Below are 22,391 nucleotides of genomic sequence, written 5' to 3'. Positions count from 1 at the left end.
AAGTGAGATCATTGGTTGTTGGATCATGTCTATCGATGAGTGCAATTATCCTCTTTTATTCAAGATTGTGATGGTTGAGGGGTAGTAACTGTTTTTGAACCTGGTGGCGTGTGTCCTGAGGCAGCAGCGAGAAGAAGAGCATGGCCTGGATGGTGAGGATCTTTGATGATGGATGCTGCTTTCCGAAGACAGTGTTTCATGTAGATGTGCTGTATGGTTGGAATGGTTTTAACAACAAACACACCCAAGAGTGTACAGGGGGCCGCCCGCAATTGTTACCACACATTCTGGTGCCCAGTCAGCCACGTGAAGAACAGATGATTTGATCATTATTGCGTTGTTTTGGGGAATGTTACTGAGTATAACATTCAAGGCACAGAGAAATACAGCAATGAAAAAGGATCCTTCGGCCCACCGAGTTTCCTTGATGACTTGTTTTTTTTTTCTGTGTCTTCTACATTACATCAACTACACTTCTAAACATACTTCATCAGCTTTAGAATATCTTGGGATTGTGAAAGGTGCTTCATGAATAAAAACCTTTATTTCTATAATCGTTTTTGTGTCTAAGCAACCGTTTCCCATCAATCATTCTGTTTATAAATCTCCTGCTCCTGTTTAGTTTTGGATATGAAAAAACTTGACATTATCGAGAGTGAAAGAATACTAATCACCTCTGGAATCAATACAGGAATGTCAGACAGGTTCCAGCGTGTGCTTCAGATTTATATGGTTTTCATTTGGGAATTTCAGATGTTATTTATGCCTTCACTACTTTCATCTCCACTGTTCCAATCTTTTGTTCCCTGCTGCTCCATCTATGTCTCATTCCCCTGCTCCCACCCACCACACAATCTCTCTTTCATTCTTCCCATCTAACTTTACCTTGCTCTAATTCTTAAAAATGTTTTCTCTGTAATGTTTACTCTTCTTAGGTACAGGCCTGAGAGGTTAATTCAGCTCCTTCTCCAAATTTGGAAACACCAATGTCCAAGAATGGAAATGGCTACAAAAAAGTGGTGGGCACAGCTCTGTCCATCACAGGCAAAACCCTGCCCACCACTGGTCACTTCTACAAGAACCGTTGCCACAAAGAGCAGTATCCATCATCAAGAACTCCCACTATCCAGGCCATGCTCTCTTCTCACTGCTTCCATCGGGATGGAGATAGAGGAATCAGAGGCCCCACACCACCAGGTTCGGCCATTACCCTTCAAACATTAGTCTCCTGAACCAGATTGAATTACTTCACTCACCTCAACTCTGAACTGTTTCCACAACCTATGGATCCACTTTCAAGGACCCTACAACTCATGTTCTGTGTATTATTTATGTAGGTATTTATTTTTTCTTTTATTATTGTATTTGCATTGTTTATCTTATTTTGCTCATTAGTTGCTTTTCAGTCTTTGTGTACAGTTTATCACTGATCTATTGCAGGTATTCCCAACCTTTTTTTATGGCATGGACCCCTACCATTAACAGAGGGGTCTGTGAACCCTCGGTTGGGAAACCTTGCTCTGTTGTATTTCTCTGTTCTCTGTTCTCTATGAATGCCTGCAAGAAAATGAACCTCAAAGTAATATATGGTGACATATAAGTACTTGGATCATAAATTTTCTTTGAACTTTGAGCATATGCTGCCTGACATATTGAACATTCTCAACATGTTTTGATGTTATTTCAGAATTCAGATATCCGAGGCATTTTGTTTCTGATCATTCACCTAATCCGGGTTGGGTGATTGGCTTCTCCACTACTTGTGTGCCATACTCAGTGGAAGTAACATCAGAACTTTCATTTGCCTTTCTACGTTCACCTGGTTCACAACTAGAATAGTTGTTATTTAAACTTGATCTGAGCAGGTTCATGTCAAGGATCCACTGACCCTAACAGGTAGGCATTGGGGAACTATGAGCTCCAATATTTCAGCAGGCCCCTTCTCAAGCATCTCCCCCTACTTCTTCCATACTTACAACCTAAGGGCCATTTGGCTTTAATACTTAGTGGGAACTGTAGATAATATCACTCTCTTGGTTTTAACTACTGTCTGTCACAAAAGTTCTGGGTGGAGGCTCAGGAATATTGTCACATTCAGACTTAGAAGGATTCTTCATTGGTGTTTCTGTAACAGTTTTGTTTTATCAGCTAGGGTTGTTTTATCAGCTAGGCTCCAACCCTGGAGGACTGGTGGACCACTCGTAGTCTGGCCTCAACTCTTTGACCTATTTGGCATGGGTGAACCCACCAAGAGCCAAAGCATAAAGCCCTGACTCCAGCCAATACAGCTCTCCGTGTCATTGAGGCATGTAAGCTCCAAACCTTATGGCAAGTTTGTGATCCTCTTGGAGGGACATTATAGTTAATCTTCAATCTTAAATCCATTTCCTACCTGTGTCCCTTAACTTCCCTAAAATATAAAACAAAATTTGAAGGAGTTATAGAGAGATACAGTGTGAAAACGGGCCTTTCAGCCCATTGAGTCCAAGCTGGACAAAATCCATCCATTATTGCTAATCCTATGGGGATCCCAATTTTATCCTTTGTACATTCTCATCGTCTCCCAGATACAACCATTCCTCTAACACCCCTCCCCCCAGTAGCCAACTAATCTAATTCGCACATGTTTGTCTTGTCTTGTCTTGTCCTTGTTGTCCATACTGCACCAACTGCCGCCACTGGGCTATAAACGCACAGGAGCAGTGTCTGGTTAAGTGTATTCTCAAGGACTAACGACCTTCAGATCACCAGCCCAAAGCCTTAACCACTTGGCCAACACAGAGGTGTAGGAGGAAACTGGAGCCTGCGAAGGGAACCCACACCATCAGGGGAAGAACATGCAAATTCCATGTAGATTGGGGGTTCACAACCTAGCGCCCTCAGACCCCTCAATTAATGGGAGAGGTCCATGGCATAAAAAGGATTGGGAACCCCTGATGCTGATAGTGAAGATTGAACCCATGGCTCTAGAGCTATGTTCTACCAGCTACACACACTACCATTCCGTCCGAGTTCAGTAACTGAGCCTTTGCAACTATTTATATGGAGAGGAGAGGAAGGTGTGGTGTGGGGGACACAGCAAGGTGTTGAGGGAAAGATAAGAGAAGGGAGGGAATAAGGGTGAGGGAGAGGAATGAATGGTAGGTGAGATACTGGTTGAGGATGAGTCTTGAACAAGGGGACAAGACAAGGAGGTGATCATTTAAAACTAATGGGCAGATGATTTTCTTCTTGAAGAGTGTGATGTACCTTTGGAATTCAAAAGATTCACTGCCTTTTCCTCATCTCCATCTCAAGTATTCTATTCTGTACCCTAAGATTGTGACTCTGGTTCCAAACTACACAGCCTAGAGAAACGTCATCCACACCATCCAGGCAGTTGAACTCTATGAGACTTTTATGTCCACGTATCTGGGGTTCAGTATCAGAATCAGATTTATTATTATTGAATTGGGTTTAATATCACCAGCATAAGTTGTGAAATTTGTTGTAATGTGGCAGCAGTACATTGCAATACATAATAATAAAAATTCTGAATTACACTAATAAGTGTATGTGTGTGAGTTAGTGTTCACGGGTTCAGTGTCCATTCAGAAATCTGATGGCAGAGGGGAAGAAGCTGTTCCTGAATCATTGAACCTTTGCCTTCAGGCTCCTGTACCTTGCCTCTGATGGTAACAATGAGAAGAGGGCTTGTCCTGGGTGATGGGGGTCCTTACTGATGGATGTTACCTTCTTGAGGCATCACTCCCTGAAGATGATCTGAATGCCTGGGCAGCTAGTTCCCATGATGGAGCTGACTGCGGTTACAACTTTCTGCAGCTTTTTTCGATCCTGTGCAGTGCCCCACCCCTCCCATACCAGATGGTGAAGCAGCAGTTAGAATGCTCTCCATGATACATCTGTAGAAATTTTTGAGTGTCCTTGATGATGTACCAAATCTCCTCAAATTCATAATGAAATATAGCTGCTGTTGTGCCTTCTTTATAACAACATCAATTTGTTGGGGTCATCTTAGACCCTCAGATATGTTGACACCCAGGAGCTTGAAATTTCTCACCTTTTCCACTTCTGATCCCTCTATGAGGATTGGTGTGTGTTCCCTCATCTTGTCTTTCTGATGTCCACAATCAATTGTTTGGTCTTACTGACATTGAATACAAGGTTGTTACTGTGACACCACTCAACCAGCTGATATATTTCAGTCCTGTACACCTTCTCGTTATATGATGTGAAATTATTGTTTTATGGCAGCAGTAGAGTGCAAGGATGTAAAATTGCTATAAATTATAAAAATAAACAAAAAATGCAAAATCATCAAAACGGTGATCTGTTCGTCTCCTCTCATTGTGGAAGGGCTGACACCTCTCTCTTCCTTGTTGGTGAGGGACAGAGAGTTTGTGGTATGTCAAAGTGTTTGGTGAACAATGGTTTTTGTTGGACCGCAGATCGCGGTCTCTCTCTGGGGGCTTTGCTATTAGTTACTCGGTGGCAGGTAGATGGTGATGCTTCCTGCTAGATCAAGTGGGCGAGAGGTTGGATGATTTGCTGCTGCTTGTGCATGGGAGGGGGAGGTGGGGCTTTGGGGCTCTAACATTTTTCTGTCATTCATTCTCTGCGGTTTTTCTTCTGTTTCGTGGATGTCTGTGAAGAGTAAGAATTTCAGGTTGTATACAGTATACATTCCGTGATATTAGATGGGATCATTGAAAAAACATTGAGGTAAATTTATATGTTTATGGACTATTCAGAAATCTGATTGTGGAGGGGCAACACTGTCACTGAATCACTGATTGCGGGTCTTCAGGCATACCTCTTCCCTAATGGTAGTAATGAGAAGGGGGCATATCCTGCATTGAGAGAGTTTTTAATGATAGATGGCACCTTCTTAAGGCAGTGCCTCTTGAAGGTGGAGAGGACGTTGGAGTTAAACCTCTGCTGCCTCCTTCAATACAGTTCAAACCCCATTTAACCCAGGATCTGACACCTTTATTCAGAAGTCTTGTTTGGGTCAGAATGCTCTGAAATTAAAGAGTAGTAATTAATACAATTCACTGCAGAATCCCCTATAGATTGGCAAATGAGTGAAGATTCTGCACCAGTTAAAATGATTAAAACTCGACATGAGTCCCCATCAGAAACAATGTAATCCAGGGTTTAAACAACCAATAAAAGGCTGACTCCTTTTCTGGCACAGCATCTGTCGAACAAATGGGATTTTATTCTGATCCCCAACTAACAACTATTCTCTTTGAACTTATTTAAATGAATTGCATAATAAAATAGAGTATCACAGCTGGCCAGTGGTTAAGGAGCAATGAAGAAATTAGGACCCACTAAATCAAATTTCCAAACATGGAACATTAGGAGGAATCCAATTGAGTTGAAAACATTTTAAATGGCTTGAAACATATCTAGGGAGTAAACCAAGTTGGCAGAAGACAGATTAATCTTCAAACGTTGCCTGTTAAGTCGCAGAAGCTGTTTATATTTTCCTGATTGGACACGTTGCTTTACCAAACACTGACAAATAACATGCCTCCCGAACATCTTCACATATTTTTACTTGCATTTTCTCCTTGTCACAATTTCATCTCTTGTCACCTTTCCTCTTCTTACATTATTTTCCCTCATTCTGGTGGCCCTCTCACCCCTTCTCTTCCCCCTTGCCTGTCCTCTTGATCTGTCCATCCCCTCCCTCTGGTTCCTCACCTCCTTCCCTTTACTCCATGGTCCACCATTTTCTTCTTCTGCTGACTTTTTATGGTGATCGGCAGTCCACCTGGTTCACTGACTTCTCCTGTCAGATGCCTTATTCCTCAGCCCTTTGCTATTCCACCTATTACCTCCCAGCTTCTCACATCATTCTTTATCATCTCCCTCCTCCATCCACCCACCTTCCACCTCACCTATCACCTGTCAGCCTGTACTCCTTCCTCTCCCCATACCTTCTTTATCTGGCCTCTGTCCCCTTCTCTTCCATCCTGATGAGGGGTCTTGATCCGAAACTTTGACCGTTTATACCCTTCCATAGATACTGCCTGAGTTGCAGAGTTCCTCCAGCACTTTGTGCTTGCTACTCAAGATTTCCAGTGTCTGCAAAATTCCTTGTGCCCTCTCTTCCTCTCTCGCCCACCCTCCCAAGAACACAAGAATGAAGCATAAGACGAGAAGTTGACCATTCGACCCCTCAGGTCTATCTCTCACTCAGTGTGATCTCGGCCTCGTCTCCTCTTATGTGTCAGTTCCCCGGTACCTTCAATCCCACAATCCTTCAAAACCTCCTGTTTTATTTCCACAACCCTCTAGTGTAGGGTATTCCAGCAGCTCACTACCATCTTCAAGAAGAAATTCCTAAACACTTCAGTTTTAAATGACCGCCCCTTTTCTTTAGACTATGTCCTCTTATACAAGATTCTTCCAGTTGTACAAACGCTCCCTATCTCTTCTATTGCTCATTCCATGTCCTCACGTTTTCCTCTCACTCCTTTCTCTCCTTTTCCAAAACCTCGTTCTTTCTTCCTCTCGGCTTTGTCTCTCTTCTCTTGCCTCCACCACCCAAAATCCACACCATTTCCACAAATGGGAAAATAAGGACCAGAGGATCCATTAATGTTGTCTGGTAGTTTTGACATGAGAAAGATTGAACAGGATCACAAAATGTTGGACAGTATATTTTTATATATTTATATTGAGAATTAGGCCTCAAGCCGTGGTTTCGCCTGTTTACTGCCTCCAGGAGAGAGGCATTGGAGCTTGTGCACTTCACCAGGGGTGGTGTGGCACTGTGTTCAGCCAGGAGTCGGGTGGTGCCCCTAGTGCTTGCTTGGCAGAAGACTAGCTCTTCTGCGGTCAACTGCAAATATCTGCGGCTTGAGTTTGCACTCAAGAGCTCATCTGAGGACCTGAATGATGACACCAGGGTCATTACAGACTCTATTTAAAACAGCAGTGGATAAGTGTATCAAAACAAAATGGTTCAGGGTTTTCGCCAATCAGAAGCCCTGGGTGAACAATGAAATCCAGAACCTGCCGAGAGTCAGATCATTCAAGTCTGGAATAATCAAGAATGCTACAGGAGATAGATAGATAGATAGATAGATAGATAGATAGATAGATAGATAGATAGATAGATAGATAGATAGATAGATAGATAGATAGATAGATAGATAGATAGATAGATACTTTATTCATCCCCATGGGGAAATTCAACATTTTTTCCAATGTCCCATACACTTGTTGTAGCAAAACTAATTACATACAATACTTAACTCAGTAAAAATATGATATGCATCTAAATCACTCTCTCCAAAAGCATTAATAATAGCTTTTAAAAAGTTCTTAAGTAGTTTACTTAAATACATTAAATACAATCAACCCCGGCACTTTAACATATCTTACTCCTGGCGGTTGAATTGTAAAGCCTAATGGCATTGGGGAGTATTGACCTCTTCATCCTGTCTGAGGAGCATTGCATCGATAGCAGCCTGTGGCTGAAACTGCTTCTCTGTCTCTGGATGGTGCTATGTAGAGGATGTTCAGGGTTTTCCATAATTGACCGTAGCCTACTCAGCGCCCTTCGCTCAGCTACCGATGTTATACTCTCCAGTACTTTGCCCACGACAGAGCCCGCCTTCCTTACCAGCTTATTAAGACGTGAGGCGTCCCTCTTCTTAATGCTGCCTCCCCAACACGCCACCACAAAGAAGAGGGTGCTCTCCACAACTGACCTATAGAACATCTTCAGCATCTCACTGCAGACATTGAATAACGCCAACCTTCTAAGGAAGTACAGTCGACTCTGTGCCTTCCTGCACAAGGCATCTGTGTTGGCAGTCCAGTCTAGCTTCTCGTCTAACTGTACTCCCAGATACTTGTAGGTCTTAACCTGCTCCACACATTCTCCATTAATGATCACTGGCTCCATATGAGGCCTAGATCTCCTAAAGTCCACCACCATCTCCTTGGTCTTGGTGATATTGAGACGCAGGTAGTTTGAGTTGCACCATATCACAAAGTCCTGTATCAGTTATGATGCAGGTATGATCTCTGGAAAGCTATTTCTCAGATGAAGTGGAGATTCCATAACCTCCTACAAAGTTAAATCTTGCAACATAGGGGACAGCAGAGCTTTGCTTTCAGAGAAGCTCAGTGCTTTCTATGCTTGCGTTAACTACCAGAACATGGAGGAACCACAGTGCACCCCATGTCTCTTGATGATGCTTTGGTCTCAGTATCTGAGGATGACATGCAGAGTGCCTTCAAGAGAATGAATCTAAGGAAAGCATTTGGTCCAAATGGAGTATTGAAGATCTGTGCCAACCAACTGGCTGGTGTATTCACAGATATCTTCAACCTCTTGCTCTGGTAGTGTGTAGTATCCACCTGCTTCAAAAAGGCGTCAATCATACCAGGGCCCAGGAAGAGTGTGGTGACTTGTCTCAATTACTTTTGCCCAGTGGCACTAACATCCACAGTGATGAAGTGTTTTGAGAGGCTGGTGTTGAAGTATATCGGCTCCTAACTGAATGGCGACTTGGATCTGCTCCAATTTGCCTACTGAAGCAATAAGTTTACAGCTATCTCGTCTCACCACATCACTCTCAAACATCTGGACAGCAAAGATGAATACATCAGGATGCTCTTTATCGATTACAGCTCAGCATTTAATACCATCATACACTCAAAACTAATCAGTAAACTCCAAGACCTGGGCTTCAATACCCCTTTGTGCAATTGGATCCTAGATTTCCTCACCTGTAGACTGCAGTCATTTGGGATTGGCAAAAACATCTCCTCCACAATCTCCATCAGCACAGGAGCACCACAGGGATGTGTACTTAGCCCCTTCATTATTCACTTTACTCCTATGCCTGTGTGGCTAAGTACAGCTCCAAAACCATATACTTTTGCTAATGACACCTCTGTTGTGGGCTGTATCAAAGGCTGATTGAGCATACAGGAGGGACATTGTAATCTAGGCTGTGTGGTGGAATAACAACAACCTGTAACTCAATGTCAATAAGACTAAGGAACTGACTGTAGGCTTCAGAGTGAGAAACCAGACATTCATGAGCCAATAATCATCAGAGGATCAGAAGTGGAAAGGGTCAGTAACTTTATATTCCTGTGCATCATTACCTCAGAGAACATACTGTATCCTGGACCATCATATAAGTATTATTGTGAAGAAAACATGATAGCCCCTCTACTTCCTCAGGAGTACGTGGAGGTTCAGCATGTTATCGAAAACCTTGGCAAACTTCTTTAGATGTCCGGTGGAAAGTGTGCTGACTGGCTGCATTAGGGCCTGGTATGGGAACACCAATGCCCTTGAGCAGAAGATCCTACAAAATGTAATGTATTTAGCCCAGCACATCTCAGGTAAAACCCTCCCAACCATGGAGCAGATCTACATGAACGGTTAACTCTGTAGAAAAGCAACATGCATCATCAAAGACCCTCACCACCCAGGTAATGCTTTTTCCTTGCTGCTGCCGTGAGGTAGAAGTACTTGTGCTCAGGACTCCTGCCACCAGGTTCAAGAACAATTACTACCCCTCAATCATCAGGCTCTTGAACAAAAGGGGATAACTATACTCACTTTCAAACTCTGTCATAATGTCTTTCCACGCTGTGGTGAACTACATATACCTGTCTGGACACGCCCCCCCTCCCCCCCAGCTGACTGCTCCTGTGGCTCCTCCCACAGACCCCGGTATAAAGGCGATTGGAGACACAGCCCCTTCCTCAGTCTCCAGGATGTTGTGTGGTGGTCACTTGCTGCTTGTGCTTTCTTCCAGCCAATAAAAGCCTACCTTAACTCACGTCTCAGAGTTATCGATGGTGCATCACACGCTTGTCCTTTATTGCTATTTATTTATTATCTGGATTTGCACAGTTTGATCACAGTTTACAGTTACTGTCCTATAGATTTGCTAGTAGGCCAGCAGAAAAAAATCTCAGGGTTGTATGTAGTGACATGATGTACTCTGACAATAAATTTTACTTTGAACTTTGGGCTCTTTTATTACATAGCTGTATCTTACTGATACCTTTAGGTGCTTACTGTCTTGTGGTTGAATGACTGCTAAACTTGAATTGAATACTTACAGGAATTTAGGAAAGTAGTAGGGAGAATGATAGAAAACTATCAGATCCTGAATGAACTTGTCAGGGAATATGTGGAGAGGATAATTCCTACTGTGGGACAATTTAGAACTTGGTGTCAACATCTAAAAATGATGAGACATCCATTTAAGACAGAAATGAGAATATTGTTTTATTTCCCTCGGACGTTCATGAGTCATTGGAGTTCCATTATTTAAAGAGCACTCAAATAAAGAGCCTTTAAATATGTTTAAGGCAGAGGAAGATAACTGTTTGATAATGAAATGGGTGAGAGCTTAACAGCTATAAACAGTAATGTAGAGCTGAGGTTAATGTCAGATTAGTCATGACCTCATTGTATGGCAAAGCAGGGAGAATGGGTGGAGTAGTCCACTCCAGTTCCTAACTCAGATCTTCTGTATGGCTTGAAGAAACAGGATTGATCTCAGCAATGGTTCCAGTAATAGATTTAATTTTGCCTCAGAGTCGCATATCTTCAGTTGCTTTGCCATTGTGTTTCGATCCTGTTTGGGGTTCGGCACATGGTGGATTTGTTGTAAATTAAAGGACACTAATCTAGAGACTTGGAATAGGATTACCCGGATGCAATGTCCAGGCTGCCCAGGGGAGTGAAATAAACCAGACCTCACTGACCAGCAACGTTTGCCAAGGGAAACAGTAGGTGACAGATATACATTTAACAGCCATTTTGTGAGGTACGCCTGTACACCAGCCCGCAAAGCAAACATAATATCAGCCAATCATGTGTCAGTAACTCAATGCATTAAAGGCATGCAGGCATGACCAAGGGGTTCTATTGTTGTTCAGACCAAACTTCAGAATGGGGGAGAAATGTAATCCAGAGAACAGCAGCTCTGTGGGCATAAATAACTTGCTTATGAGAAAGTCAGGAGAAAATGCCCGGACTGGTTTAAGCTGACCAGAACATGATAGAAACTCAAATAACCATGTATTACAATTGTGGAGTGCAGAAGAGCATCTCTGACTACAAAACAGGTTGAACTTTGAAGTGGATGGGTTACAACAGCAGAAGAACATACACTCAATGGCCAGTCTTTACAGGAGTATCAATTTTTTGAATCATCCAGAAGGTCAATAAAACCTATACAATGTTACCTGTACATCCATGTGGTTTGGTAGAACATTTTAGAGCAGAGACCATCAGTTTCTCTTCCCTGAAGAATAGCCTTGTACAGGATGTGCTGTACAACTATCCAATGGCTCAAGACCAGCATTACTCATTCCAGAGCACTGTGGTCGCTTAGCATTTAGCACGACACCATTGTAGCTTGTGGCGTCAGACCGTGGAGTTCAATTCCAGCGCCATCTGTCACGAGTGTGCACGTCCTCCCTATGAACATGTGGGGTTCCTCCAGTTCCCTCCCACATTCTAAAGATTTATCGACTTGTAGTTCAATTGGTCATAGTAAACTGTCCTGAATTGTCTTGTGATTAAGCTGGGGTTAAATAGGTGGGCTGCTGTTGAGCTGGAAGGGCCTGCCCTGCTTTGTATCCCTAAGTAAATAAATAAGTCCAGAATCAGCCTTCCACACCTGCTGCAGTGCGATTTAAACTCATGCTGTTAAATTATTGGTCCAGGCTCTTGGGTTATTAAAGGCTAATCAGTTAACCGTTAAACAGCAGACCCTTGGTGCAATCAGCAAGGACAATTAGTTCCTGTAGATAAAGTTAACTGTCAGAATTCATGTATAACAGGTGCTGATGTACATCAGTTAAGCTTTGATTGTTTGAATATCCATTTAATTGCTAACTATTGATCCTGGTATTTGAGCTTTCAGGAGAATGATGAATTTAATGTTACCTTTCTGTTCTCTGCTTTGTAGTCACACTGTTGTCTTATGTTTGGCATATATTCCCTTGGCCTTTTCTCAAAAGCTACTGAATCTGTTCCTCAGATACTCTTAATTATGTGTTTGATGTTCAGTGTGACAATTACTTGGTTTTGATTGACAGCAACTTGTCTTTTCGTGAGAACTTTAATGGGTTCAACACTACCTCAGCAACATCCTCCAAATCAAACTGGAGTAGTTGCTATTAAAATCACTTGGGTCTATTGACTTCTTGTGTCATCACAATGCAGTACCTGAGTGGTTGGGATGTCCATGCTGAGCAAAGAAGCCTTAATCCATTATTAACCCATAACATATCTGGTTAATAATGGATTAACCATAATATATGTGCTTATGTAGATCAAAGATGGAAGGCAAGAGTCTATCTGTGGCATCTTTCAGATGTGGTATTAAACACAGCCCTCACACTCCCATGTGTGAATGAAAAATACTGTGCCTTCAGTTGCCAATGATCTAATCTCTGAGATCTCCTGTTCCTCTCTACCCATTCATATTCCCTCCAAATGCTTCTTTCAACATCTTCCTTCCGCATCCATCATGAAGGACCCCCATCACCCAGAAATGCCCTCTTCACATTGCTACCATCAGGAAGGAGGTACAGGAGCCTGAAGGCGTGCACTCAATGATTCAGGAACAGCTTCTTCCCCTCTGCCATCCGAGTTCTCAATGGACATGAACACTACCTCACTACTTTTTTTGCACTACTTATTATACATATAGGCTGGCTGGTGGCACTGGACTTCAGGGTGAGAGGTCTCGAGTTCGAATCCAGCCGGCTCCCTTGCACGCTCTCCATCCATGCCTGGGCTGAGGGTCGAGCCAGCAACTCGACCTTGTAAAAAAGAAACCTGGAGAGGGATGGGCTCCGTCAGGTTTCAGATGCCCGGGGCACACCCTACGATGAGCAATCACCAAAACGATCGGTGCAAAAAGCTTGTCATGACTGCGCCCTGACGACTCCACCAGTTATCAGACACGCATGCACACACACACACACACAATATGTATATATATACTATACTGCTGCCACAGAATTAACACATTTCACAACATATGCTGGTGATATTAAACCTGATCAGATTTTAATCATTGCCCCAGTCACCTCCCATTATCTTCATTTATAGTAATGTTGCCAAGCAAATCTTTGATATTACTATTGGCTTATTTTTGTACTGAGATACCGTGAATAGCTTTTTTTTGCATGCTGACCAGATAATTTGTTCCTTATGTAAGTGTACCAAAGTAGTATAAGGAAGAGAGTGCAGAATATAAGGGGAAAGTGCAGTGCAGGTTAGCAAATAAAGTACAAGTGGATTTGGAGATTAAGAGTTCATCTTTTAATGTATGAGAGATCAGTTCCAGAGTCTGATACCAGGCTTTGGAGAGGGTGCAGAAGAGGTTTACCAGGATGCTGCCTGGTTTAGAGGGCATGTTCTATCATGAGAGGCTGGACAAACTTGGGGTGTCTTATCTAGAGTGGCAGAGGCCGAGGGGAGATCTGAGAGAGGTCTATAAGATTATGAGAGGCACAGATAGAATAGACAGGGAGTATCTTTTTCCCAGGGTAGAAATATCTAATAGCGAAGGGCTTGCACTGAAGGTGAGATGTGAGGGTTAAGTTTGTTTACTCAGAGAGTGGCAGATGCCTGGAATGCACTGCCTGGTGTGGTGGTAGAGGCAAATGCATCAGAGGCTTTTAAGAGACATTTAGATAGGCACATGAATGTGAGGAGGATGGAGGGATATGGACATTGTGTAGGCACAAGGGACTAGTTTTGGGGCCGTTTTTGATTTACTTTTTAGATGGTTCGGTACAACATTGTGGGCAGAAGGGCCTGTTCCTGTGCTGTACTCTTCTATGTTCTAACAGCAGAATAGATGCTCTCCTTTGGTCTGGTGGTGCACGCTCGCAAGCTTTGATATCTTCTGCCTGTTGGAAGAGGCGAATAAAGAAAATGGCCAGGGTGGGAAGGCTCCTTGATTATTATGGCTGCTTGCCCAAGTGGGGAGAGTAGATGGAGTCAACGGAGAGAGGCTGGTAGGTTGCGATGAATTGAGCAGCATTCAATACATTCTGATGTTCCTTGTGAACACTGAACAAAAATAAGACAAGCTTTTCACTGTATCTTGTTCACAAAGCAATCATGAACCAATTCCAATGTTGTAGTTAATGGCTTAGTAAAAAACTACTGAAGAAATCTCAGTGGCGCAGAAATCGTACTCTGCCTCAAAGAGTATCGTGTACCTGCCAGGCAGGGGGATGTCTGAGCATGTTAGTGTAGTCCACCTCACTTCTATAACTGTGTTCAACTGTAGAGGTTTGGTGTATTATATGTTAAAAAATCCTCATCCCTCCAGTGTAGATTTGGCAATGGTGAAGGTACAGACAATAGTTACCAGCGCAGATATGTTGGAGTTGATCAAGGATGGAGATGTGTAAAGGAAGATCAAAGCTTCAGTTAGGGTGAAATGGAGATTTGGTTAGGATGTCAGGGGTTGAGATACAGTAGTTAATGGTTTTGAGGTGTTTGCATTGAGGTACAGGGTGGCAGGGTGGAGATACATCTCTACCAAAGGAGGTGTAAGGTGCTCCTTCCCTCTGCTAGCCTGCAGGTCACCCTTGGGTAAGGTTTAGCACCTGCTTGGACCTCACCCACACCCCCTCAGATCAGGGTCACGTGACATCATTGGTGGATGGTCATAAGAGCAGCCGGTGCATGTGATGTAACCACTGACGCCAGGCAGACAAACTCTGAAGAGTATTGATAAAGGCTGGGGGTGGGGTCACCCATCTTGTACAGACACTGCCCAGAAGAAGGCACATAAAAATGTTGTTGATGGTGCACTGAAGCAGGGGAGGGAGGTAGTGGCTTTCAATCCTAGGGTGTAAGCAGCTGTCTTGAAGAAGGGGACACCAGCAGGAGAGTCCATGTGCCAAACTTAATGGACTCCATCTATGTCATATTGACCGCTTTAAAATGAGGCAGGCCTGCACTTGCGTCAGTGTATTTTAATAATTGGTTGTACCTCAGCACATCCTTGTAACAGATAATGTAGTTTAATCGAGAGCAAGAGCATTTAATAATTACCACATTCTTCCTACCGTGTGGTGACCAGAACTGTATAATTTCTCCAGATGTGGTCTAACTAGTGCAATCAACATGATGTCCGATACACAAAGTGGAGACAATATCTCCCACAGTCCTCTCGGCACTGGAAAGGCGCTGCCGTCGTTAAATGCCCAGCTCCCATTGACAGCTGGTTGCGTATTTTGCACTGATGAATGAAAGCACACATGCCCTGCAGCCTCTACACACTGATGTGCCATATCAGGTACAAATTAAACCATCTGCAGCATACAATGAGAACATTATGGATCTTTTCATTAAAATTCCTACACGTAGCATGCTGAAAACATTGAGCTGCAACGAGAGAAGGTTGGGCTACTGCCTCAGAAAAGGAGATCTGATGAAATTATTTCTTTGCTGTAAAGACAACCAGAGACCTCTTGGTGTGATGAGAAGGTGTGACTGCTCGGGAAAGTTGTCTTTGAGGTGGGGAGAGTGCTTTGGATTTTTCTTTTGGTCTGGTAGGGTTTACTGAGTTATGGTAATACAGCTTCTCGAGGGACTGTCAGCTAACATCACAGAGAAGCTGCACAGATGAAAGGTATTCTATATGCAGAGTACCAGGCTAATTTAAGTGGATATACCAGCACTAATAATAGATTATATGACTTAAGCAAGAGAATTTTAATGAAGGAAGCTTGATAGATGGCAGTGAAATAAAGCAGATGAAGGTTTCATCAGTAGATCTGTGCCGCACGTAAATGAAGTTGTTAGGAGAACAAATTGCTCACCCATGGATTAAGACACCAAGGCTCACCTAACTTCTACCAATCGCTGACAGTCCACCTCATCTCCAAACATCTCTAACACCTGCATCCAGATCAAAGCCCACTTCCCGCATTGCCCCGTTGATTGAAATAGGGCAGCACGTGGAGGTTCTGCCTCATGTCTCCAGTGAAGTGGGTTCGATCCTGACCCCCTCCTCTCCCCCATCCCTGTGTGTGGCGTTGGCATTTTCACCCCGCAGAAGTGTAGGCCTCTCCATGCTGCTCTGGTATTTTCCCACGTCCCAAACAGGTGCAGGTTGATAGCTCAGTTGGCCTGGTGTGGAGGTGGCTTGTAGAATATGGAGCGAGGTGCTTGTTGAGAATGGGGGAATGAAATAAATTAATGTCAATGGGAATTAGTTGGTGAATGATCAGGTTGAGGGGCCAGTTTTCATGTTGCATGGCTATGACTTTTTATCTTGGGATGCAGGCCCCAATCACCACAGTTTAGCTACACTATGATCCCGATGAAGAATCTCAGCCTGAGATATCAACTCAGGCAGAGACCCGTCAGGATTACTGCTGCAACGTTATCACTGGGATCTCACGCTGGTCTAAACCCAGCTCACGTTCCCTACTTTTGGGTTGAACAATTCAACGCTTGGTGGATTCTGCTACACAGCGATGGGAAGAGCTGACATCGAAGGATCAAAAGGCAATGTTGCTATGAACGCTTGGCCACCGCAGGCCAGTTATCCTGTGGTAAATTTTCTGACACCTCCTGCTTAAAAGCCTTTCCATAGAAGCTGCCTGACCTGCTGAGTTGCCCCAGCATTTTGTGTGTGTTAACCTGGACTTCCAGCATCAGCAGAACCCCTTGTGTTATGATTAGCAACACTATGACACTTTAATCACTCTGCATTAAAATTGTCTTTTTTTCTGCTATGTGATGCTATGAGCCTGTGATGCTGCTGCAATAAGTTTTTCACTGCAGCTGTGCACACCTATTAGGGCCAGTCACAATAAACTTGACTTTGACCTTGAATGCCAACTGCTATCCTTGTCTTCTAGGTGCCTCTTCTTTTGCTTGGGCTCTTAGCTACCAGTGGCACATTGGCCATTTATAACTTCCTGCCTCCATTATCCCACAAAATCGATGTGAAGGTTACAGTTCATCAATGCTTCTGGAATCATTTTTGGTTCAGAATGCTGTTTTTCAGTTCAATTGTTTGCATGACTGGTATATCATTTGCTTTCTTTCTCTTGCACATTGAGTGTTGGTCTTATTTTGTTTTAATTGGGTTATTTTGGGTTTCTTTGTGGCAAATAAACCTCAAGGTTGTTTAATTTATACATTCTTTGATAACAAATGCACTTGAATTTTGAATCCATCCTGTCCACTGTACAAGAGATTGGCCCATGTAGGTTCATCAAAACCTTGTTGGCTGGCCACTTTCACCTCTCACAATGGGGACACGGGGTTGGACAATGAGAAGTGTCTTGTAGGAGCACTGGGCAATAATTAAAGTGAAAAAAGTCAAACTCCATTAAACGATATCCATAATGTTGCTGAAAATGAGTAAAATCAGTAAGTGGGACCTTATACTGGTTCAAACTGACCCCCCAACCTCTTCCAAACTTCAAAGATTCAACATCGCAGTCTTTAACGTAAATAGACCTTCATCGCGAATTGATATCACACCTGTTTTACAAATGGATTGAATTTCACCCACCACCACCCCGCTCCCCCTGCTCCCAAATGTAATTTTAAATACACAAGGAGATAGGGAGGTTATTTTTGATTGTGCTTGTGGAGAGAAAATCTTTTTTATTATTCCTGGCTTTGTAATGTGCCAGAGTGATTGCTTTTCTTTGCAAGGAGCCCTGAAAATTAAGTGTGGCATTAATAAATAAATTCAACTCTCACAAGTGCCACACTATGCACTGAGATTGTGGCTCAGGAGACTGGTCAAAGCTATGGTGTCTCCTTAGCACTAAGACCTCCTCTCACTCCACTTCAGAATCAGAAATTTGTTGTCTTGTAGCTGCAAATCTGTCCTATACGTATAAAACAAACAATTGAATCGATTGTGCAAAAGCAAATTAGTGAGGTCCTGTTCATGGGGTTAATGGAATGTTCAGAAAGCCTAGACTTCAACCCGATGGCAAGGACTGGGTTCTTGAACTTCTGATAATTACCCCACACCCTCCCCTTCACTATTCCACATTCCTGTTCACTCTCTCACCTTATCTCCTTACCTTGCTCATAACCTCCCTCTGTGCTCGTTCCCCCTTCCTTTTCTTCAATGATCTTCTACCTTCTCCTTTAAGAGTCCCCCTTCTCCAGCCCTTTATCTCATTCACCAATCAACTTCCTGGCTCTGTCCTTCACCCCTTCGTCCCTCCCAGTTTCACCTATCGCCTGCCACTTCTTCCTACCCTCCTCCCCCCCACCTTCATACTCTACCTTCTTCACTTTCTTTCCAGTCCTGATGAAGGGTCCTGGCTCGAAACGTCGACTGTTTACTCTTCTCCATAGGTGGTGCCTGGCCAGCGTTTTGCGAATGGTGCTTTGGATTTCCAGCACCCGCAGATTTTCTTGTGTTTGTGCTCCTAATATTCTGCAAGCCTCTCTTCTCTGTTCTTCTGCCATTTACCTGATTAGCTCGCGTCATGCGTAAGTACAAACGTTGGCTGCATGCTGAAGCTCAACGCCCAAGGTTGGCCTGACCTTGCTTCCAGAGTGTTGTCACCCTGTGTTGAACAGTTTCCCATCTGTTTAGAAGATTAACTCCATTCTTTCAACAAGGTGGGAGGTAAGGTACCATAATGAGAAAAACTTGAGACAATCACTGAGGCATTAATTTACCGTTCAGTAAACAAATGGGTCCTCGAGACACAATGGAGTTTCAATCGAAATAGCTCCTGTTTGTTTGCATTTTGAAATGGTATTATAATAGGTTTTAGGCCAATAGCTTCTGTTCTGCCTATTTATTATTTCCAAAGCCTTTGGAGACAAATCCAAACTTTTTCAACCCCAAGTCATCAATGTCATGAGAGGTTTTTGTGGAGAGTTACAAACCTCAGAGGATGAGAGAATAATTTTAAAATCCTTGCAAAGTACTAATCCATCTGTCTCTACATTCTTAGAGCTTATACATCTACAGAGCCCATGGTTTTCCCAAGACATACTTAAGGTGTGTAAGATCGTGAGGGGCGTGAACACAGTGAACGAGCAGTCTTTATTCCCAGGGAAAGGAAACAAAACATCTAGAAGCCATAGATTTACAGCGTGAGGGGAAGGATTTAAAAGGCACCTGAGGAGCAACTTCTTCACACAGAGGGTGGAGTGCTTATGGAACACAAACTGCCAGTGAAGGTAGTTGAGGCAAGCATAATCATGGCACTTAAATGACATTTGGATAAAATATCGACACGAAAGATCTGAAGGTTCAAAGATTCAAAGTACATTTATTATCAAAGTATGTATGCAGTATGCAACCCTGAGATTTGTCTTCTAGTAGGTAGCCACGAAACGAAGAAACATCATGGAACCCGTTCAGTAAAAACATCAAATATCCAACGCGCAAAAAAGAGTGATAGAGGGATCAGAATCAGGTTCAATATCACTGGCATATGTTGTGAAATCTGTTAACTTAGCTGCAGTAGGGCAATGCAAAACATGATAAATATAGAAAAATACATATATATGCATATTAAGTAGTTAAATTTTAAAAAGTGCAGAACAAAAAAAACGTGTTCATGGGTTCAATATCCATTTAGAAATCTGATAGCAGAAGGGAAGAAGCTGTTCCTGAATAACTGATTTGTGCCTTCAGGCTTATATACCTCCTTCCTGATGGTAAAAATGAAAAGAGGGCATGTCCTGGGTGATGAAGGTCCTTAATAATGGACACTGCCTTTCTGAGCACTGCCCCTTGAAGATACCTTGGATACTGTGAAGGCTGATACCCATGATGGTGCTGACTGGCTTTACAACTTTCTTCTGGTCTTGTGCAGTAGCCACCTCCCGCCCCCCCACCACCCCCACCATAGCAGACGGTGATGCAGCCTGTCAGAATGCTCTCCACAGTACATCTATAGAAGTCTCTGAGTGATAATACATAATATAGAAAAGAGCAGTAAATAAGTAAATCAATTACAGTAAGTATATATGTGTATATTAAATAGTTAAATTAAAAATAGTGCAAAACATAAAGAATAAAAGTGAGGTAGTGTTCATGGGTTCAATGTCCATTTAGGAGTTGGATGGCAGAGGGGAAGAAGATGTTCCTGAGTGGCTGAGTGGGTGCCTTAGGCTTCTGTACCTCCTTCCTGATGGTAACAACAAGAAGAGCTCATGTCCTAGGAGACGGAGGTCCTTAATGATGGACGTCGCCTTTCTGCTGCACCGCTCCTTGAAGAGGTCTTGGATACTACAAAGGCTAGTACCCAAGATGGAGCTGACTAATTTTATAGCTCTCTGTAACTTCTTTCAATCCTGTGCAGTAGCCCCCGACCCCATACCAGACAATAATGCAGCTTGTCCGAATGCTCTCCTTGCTGCATCTGTAGAAGTTTTCAACTGTTTTAGGTGACAAACCAAATCGTTTCAAACTCCTAATGAAATATAGCCACTGTCTTGCCTTCTTTATAGCTGTATTGATATGTGTGTACCAAGTTAGATCCTCAGAGATCTTGACACACAGGAACATGAAATTGCTGCACTTCTGATCCCTCTATGAGGATTAATTCATGTTCCCTTGTCTTACTGTTCTGAAGTCCGCAATCAGCTCTTTATTCTTACTGACATTGAGTGCAAGGTTGTTGCTGTGACACCACTCAACTAAGTGGTATACCTTGCTCCTGTACGCCTTTGAATCACCATCTGAAATTCTACCAACAATGGTTGTATCATCAGCAAATTTATAGATGGCATTTGAGCTATGCCTAGCCACACAGTCATGGGTGTAGAGAGAGTAAAGCGGTGGGCTAAGCACACACCCCTGTGGCGCGCCATTGTTGATTGCCAGCGAGGCGGAGGTGTTATTACCAATCTGCACAGATTGTGGTCTTCCAGTTAGGAAGCTGAGGATCCAGTTGCAGAGGGAGGTACAGAGGCTCAAGTTCTGTAGCTTTCTGATCAAGACAAATATGATGATGTTAAATGCTGAGCTACAGTCAATGAACAGAATCCTGACAAAGGTGTTTGTGTTGTCTAGGTGATCTAAGGCCACTTGAAAAGCCATTGAGATTACATCTGCCATAGACCTATTGTGGCCATAACCAACCACTCTAGGCATTTTACCACCTTAGGTGTGAGTGCTAAGTGATATGTGATAGTCATTAAGGCAGCTCACACTACTGTTCTTGGGCACTGGTATAATTGCTGCCCTTTTGAAGAAGGTGGGAGCTTCTGACCGTAACAGTGAGAGGTTGAAAGTGTCTTTGAATACACCTGCCTGATGGTTGGCGCAAATTTTCAGAGCCTTACCAGGGCCGGCCACCTCGCCAGGTTTCATCCTCCTGAAAGACAGCCTGACGTCGGCCTCTCAGACAGAGATCACAGGGTCACCGGGTGAAGCAAGGATCCTCACAGCTGTAGTTATATTCACCCTTTCAAAGTGGGCACAAAAAGTGTTGAGTTTCTCTAGTAGAGAAGCATCGCTGCCAGTTATGATGTTGGGTTTTACTTTGTAGGAACTAATGTTCTGCAAACCATGCCAGAGTTGACGTGTGTCCTATTTTGCCTCCAACCTTGCTCGAAATTGTTCCTTTAGTCTTAACACAGCCCTCCGCAAGTCATACGTGGTTTACTTCTACAGACCCTAGTTGCCAGACTTAAGTGCCACACAGTGGTTTGGGTATGTAGAGCAAGTTTTCATGGGCACACACTCATCCACACAGGTTTTAATGAAGTCTGTAACAACTGCAGCACACTCATCCAGAGTCTAAGATGAATCCCTGAATGCAGTCCAGTCCACCGATTCAAGCAGTCATGTAAATACCTCTGTGCTTCCCTTGTCCATACTTTCTAGGTCCTCACTACAGGTGCTGCAGTCTTCGGTCTGTGTCTATAGTTAGGGAGTAGAAATATGACCAAGTAATCAGACTTTCTGAAGGGTGGGTGTGGAATAACACAGTAAGCACTCATGATCTGGGCCAAATGTGGGTAAATAGCATTAGCTTCGATGTTGGCAGGTCAAGTTGGGCCAAACAACCTGTTTCTGTGCTGTATTATGCTATAACTCAATAACTATAATATTCAATTTTAGTGATTTTCTCAGTATGTGGATCAGACACTGCACGCTACCCAGTCTCATTAATGTAGGTTCAATTCAATATATTCTTGCTTTAGATTAGGCTGCAATGTCAATGATTATAGAACAGTTTAAACTATAATAATTCTGCTGGCAGCTTCAGGTAGACACTGACTTGTGGCTTTCCATACTTGCTTTGTCTTTTGCTCATTTATCTAAAGGGTCAGATGCAGTTTGCTTCTTTCAGTTGATTCTTAATGGCTCCACTTGCTTTATTTAAAGCCAAAAAAGGGG

The sequence above is a fragment of the Hemitrygon akajei genome, chromosome 1, assembly GCF_048418815.1.
Source record: "Hemitrygon akajei chromosome 1, sHemAka1.3, whole genome shotgun sequence".
NCBI classification, from domain to species: domain Eukaryota; kingdom Metazoa; phylum Chordata; class Chondrichthyes; order Myliobatiformes; family Dasyatidae; genus Hemitrygon; species Hemitrygon akajei.
Note: the sequence above shows the minus strand (reverse complement) of the source record.